Source organism: Pteropus vampyrus, unplaced genomic scaffold, assembly GCF_000151845.1.
Source record: "Pteropus vampyrus isolate Shadow unplaced genomic scaffold, Pvam_2.0 Scaffold563, whole genome shotgun sequence".
Taxonomy (NCBI): Eukaryota; Metazoa; Chordata; class Mammalia; order Chiroptera; family Pteropodidae; genus Pteropus; species Pteropus vampyrus.
In genome coordinates this window covers 204986-210230 of record NW_011889344.1, presented here as the reverse complement: position 1 = coordinate 210230, position 5245 = coordinate 204986, and positions in this window count along the sequence as shown.

Below are 5245 nucleotides of genomic sequence, written 5' to 3'. Positions count from 1 at the left end.
GGGAAGGAAGGGTCCAGTAGGGCCACGCCAGGGCAAGTCAGGAGCTCAGCTCTGCCAAGACCCTCCCCAGCTCCTGGCCCCGGGCGAAGTCCTGGGCCTGTGTGTGGTCTGGCTCTCCGGAGGATGTCCCTCTGCCGGGAACCAGGCCTGAGGATCGCACCTCACACCCTCGCCAAGGCGCTCCCCAAGCCTTGGGCCCTTCCCGAGCCTTGGGCCGCTCTTCCTTGAGGTGGGATGGGCTGTTGACCTCACCGCATTGCTGTGCTGTCTCATGAGGTCACCTGCCATCAAAGCATCACACCCGGTGTCCACTGGGCCCTGAACTCCAGGCCCTGCCCTGCCGTCTACCTGACGCCCCGCCTCGGAGGTCCGGGGACAGCGCCCAAGGCCCCGCAGTCCTCTTACCCAGTGCCTTCCCACTGCTTCTGCTTTGGTCAAAATCCCCCGTTAACCTAAAAATAAAGGCCCTTCAAAGTCAGAGGCAGCAGCTTTTATTTGAGATCAATAAGAATAGCCGTTCGGAAGCACCGACTCAGGCAGAAGCCCAAGCAGTCCTCCGATGAGGACACAAAAGCGATGGATATTTATGAGCAAGGGGGGGGGGACGAGTCCATCCGCAGGAGGAAGGCGTTTCCACGGGTGCAGAGGACGTGACACGCGATGCTGATTCTGAACCTTGTTTTTAACTTTCAGTCCTGTAGTCACCAGTCTGGCAGTCATGGCATCTGCTTTGTCATCCTTGCAGGCGGGCCTTTGGGGCGCCACGTTTTGAAGGCCCCGTCCAGAGGGGATTTTGCCCCAGGGGTGAGAAGTTATTGTTTGCATTTTCTCCCTTTTGATCAAGATCTTTCCTTGAAAGCATCGATGATCAATTATCGGAAAGCGGCACTGATCAGTTATTAAAGCATTGTCGGTCCTCTGCTGTCAGGTGGCTCCTTGGGGTGTGTCATGCCATCTTCGGTCCCTTGTCCCTGGGAAGGCTCGTTCCTGATCTATGTCCCACGTAGGAGGGAAAGTGGCTTCTTAGGCTGCATTCGAGCATTGAGAGGCCCAGCACAGAGGACGGCTTCACCGTTGTGCTTCTTTAAGGGCAAACATCTTCCGTGGTTTCTTGAGATTTCTCCTAAGTCTCATAGGCCTTACCGATCATCTCAAAATGCTAAGCAACCATGATCAGGGTGGCGTCTATGACATCAAGCGATGCAAAACAGAGTCTTATAACAGTAAAAAAAATTATAATAAACAAATAAAATGCTCAGTTCAACTTGAAGACTGGATCTGGACCAGGAGGCGGTACTGAGGGCTGTCAGCTGAAGAACCTAGAGAAGCGTGAGGGGTCAGCCGCCCTGCGTTCGGTCACTTGGCTCCTGCTCAGATTTCTGTGTTTCTTGTTCTGTGTTTCACCAGAGTGCTGCGTCCTACTATGGGCGGGACTCACGGCAGAGCAAGCCCCACCTCGCTCAGCCAGGAGACGGCCAAGAGTAAGGCTGCTGTCTAACGTAACTTCTGCAAGGACATGTAAAGACTTCTCTGGTTCGCTGTCACGGGGGCAGTTGCTGCCAGGCCTGCCCAAGGAGAAGTGTTCTTTCAGACCTGGCACCTTCACTGGGGCTGACGTCACTGGCGTTAAACATCCTCGACTATGTGCATAACCGGTTGTACATTTCGATCTGAGAAATAGGTTTAAAGATGATGCCCAGTGTTGAATTATCTTTCCAGACAGAAATTAAAGGGGAATAGGAAACAATAATGACTATAGTGAGTGCTCGGCTTCTCATATTACTGGCGAGAAGTGAGGACAAAAGGGAAAACGAACGTTTGGATTATACAGGCCTGGCCCAGAGTCGGGTTAGCTGTCTACAGCAGAGGCCGTTTGTTCGCTTGCCAGTAATTTTAAATTTCAGATCCTCTGTTGGTTGGGCAGTCTAGTTAGGTGTAAGAGCTTCCCTTCAGTTGAGAACCATGAATCCAGGAGTCGACACCTTTCAGTGTGGGCAAACGTGGGTAATCGAGAGCACCTGAAATTGTCGAGGGATCAGGTAGGAAGGAAAAGGAAATGTCTTAATTTCTTTTCTACAAAGGTATAATTTACCCAATTGCTGCAGGTCATAGGTTGCTTAGGAGAAAAAAGATCTCATATCTGGAAAACAAGGATCAGAAACCAGTAACATTTCACATAAAAAGTCACAAAAATTATAAATGTCCTTCTTGGTTTATTTAGTCCTATGTTATTAGTTCTCACTGATCTCGATGTTTTTGTTAAGTTTCATGAATCCAGTTTTTCCTTAGAGTTCTATAAATCTTTACTTGCTTCGCTGTTATCTTTTTAAAGTTATCAGAATTTAGAGAATTTTAGAGTATTTGTTAGAGGATTTTTTAATGAATCTTTGGAGATGAAACTCATTGGTAGGAACATTTTTTTAATCAAAGCATCAGAGTGAAACAACAATCGTCTGCAAACGTCAGGACTTAAACGCGGCCGTGGTAAAAGCTCTGGCAGCTGTTCACATATACGCACATGTAAACGACGCAATTGACTGAGTTACCCACTCCAGGCTTAGTTAGTTTGACCATGTGTAAAATTATTTTCTCAAGATAACCTCCTCCACAAACCTGCAATTTCCGGAAGCCTTCTGCAACATACACATTTATACCTTTCAGTTTTTGTCCTATCATTTTCTTTCTTAGTTCAAAACATTTTATTTTAGGACAAAATTACTTTTTCTTTTCTTTTCTTACAAAAAAAAAAATGTCCTTTATATTCTTCCTTATAAAAAGCATTCTCTTTTCCTTTCCCTCAACAGAAGTGCATCTCCACGCTTCATGTGCTCTCCTGCTGAGAACACACATCCTATTTGCCATACATGTCATTTTCTTTCATCCTTATTATTTTTCAGTAGTTTTATAAAAACCTTAGATCTTTTACGAGTTAATTTTGGCAAAGGAACTTATACAGGAGTCTGCATTTTAAAAAGCCTTCTTCTTTTTTTTTTTCTTTTTTTTTTTTGGTTTCTGTGGTCAGTGTTTTGGTTAGTCTCCAGTGGTTCCATTACAAAGACAGACAGGATAGAGTCACAACTTTTGGAGAAAAAGATTAAGTTTTTTTAGTATTATACTAGGACATGTTAGAATTTTAGGAATTTTATAATTTTTAGTACATTCGTATTAATAACATATGTATATAAACATAAAGTTTAGTATCATTTATTTTACAATATTTCCCATGTAATTTAACATATCAAATAAGCCTAATTAGTTTAATATTTTTCTTTCATAAAGAGGGAGAACAAACCTTTTGAGGTATTTCAGGGGCCCTCTGGAATACCCCAAAGTTATTCTTAGATCAGTAAGACTTAACTTAGAATCTGATTTTGGGAAGTTTGTTTGTTAAACATATCAAAAGTTTTAAAACATTTGGTCCAATAGGATCGTAGGTCATTGTGGAATAATGCTTAATGAAATAATACTCAATTATCCATTTAGCCAAATTGAGAATAAAAGATTTCAAAAACAAATACAGAAGGTTACATAGCAATAAGCAAATTTTAGCTCTTTTAAAACTAAGAAGACTCAGTTTACTTAGGGAATGAAAGACCTGATAATAAAGAACACAGGAAAATATTTTAATAAAACATATAATCCTTGCTTTCCCTTTATAATTTCTTATTAAGAGCAAACCAATAGTACAGGAAAATTTTGTTCTTTCAGTAGAGAAATAACATTAAGTTTTAGCTTTACATAAGCACAAGCTTGATATCAAAGGTTAATTTTCGAAACCATTGTAATAATTTAATTTTAGCCAGGTTAATCATAAGAGGTAAAATTCTAAGATAACGAGGACAAAATTATTTTCATTTCCCTTAATGAAAACATATCTTCACATATTATCTTTTATTGAAAGCATACTAATTCCTTTCATATTAATTAGAATTCTTAACCACTAGTGACAACTAACAGTAAGCAATTACTATCCTTTGGACTGGCAAATCAATGAATGTATTTCATAACCTCTAAAAATATAAGCTCTTTGATTGGCAAATATATTTCATGATTTTTAGAAATATGTTTCTCCAACGTAGCTTAAGACATTTTTATTAGCAGATCTAAATTTCTTTAGTTTTTCTGTATTAAGAAGCCTAAAGTAGGTAAGCTTAGCTTTATTTAGTAATTAATGTTTCAGTATTTTCTTACTTGGAAATGACCTGGGTAGTCAATCATTTTCATTTTTTTAAATTTAACTTAGTAGAACTCTAAGGTTTCAAGTTACCAAAAGATTTGGGGAAACTATTTTTAAGTACACATACCATAAAAAACTATTGCTGAAAACTTTCATCAAAAAACCTCTTATTTTATTTATATCTATTTAATAATTATTAATTCCCAATAGCTATAGACTACTCATGAAAATTTCATGAGATTTTAAACAAAGTCAGTTATCATTCCAAGCTATATTCCTGCTGACAAACCCTGCAACGGAGATAAAATAAACTTTTTTTGTAAACTCACATAAAATAAAAATGCTATATTAAATGTTAATATCTCTAAAGATATATCAGTTTTAATTAAACCAAATTTAAATCAATTTTAATATTAAATGTTTTCCCAGATCATGTGATCCTGAAAAGCATTGGGGTTGTTTTCTGTTATGTTTCTTAATTTATGTAAGCATTTAATTCCTTTAAGCCAATTAAACGGAGCTCTTTATAAACCAATTTTATTAATCTTCCAGAGGCAAACATATATACAAACATACAGACAGACAGAATCAGAGACACGATAATTTTATTTAAAAACTTTAGCTATGAGATGGGTAAAACAAGACAAAAACCCCTTCATTTATAACAGTTAAAATAAGTTTATTCATTCGGATGGCTAAGGCTTTAAGATTTTTATTTGTCCTTGATAAACAATGTTTAAGGGCCGTCCATCCACAGGGGTGCTGCTTAGACATGGGAACCTTTTCGGCCACTTGTGTTTCCTTGAAAGTTTTTCTTCCCTGTGTGTTTTCCTTTTGGTTTGTTTAGTCTTAGGCAGTTGTGCGCTGTGTTTATATTTCTGTTTATCTGTAGGAAGAACCTTGGAAATTACTGAGGAGACCAAATTTCTGGTCACGGAGTTATTAAATTCTTTGAAGTATCTTGTCAGGTTTCAGACAGGACAAACAGTAAAAAAGAAAAAAAAAAAAGTAAAGCACCCACTCAGATGTCCAAAGTTTAATTTAAAGAAGTTTTTTCGTCTTTTGGAA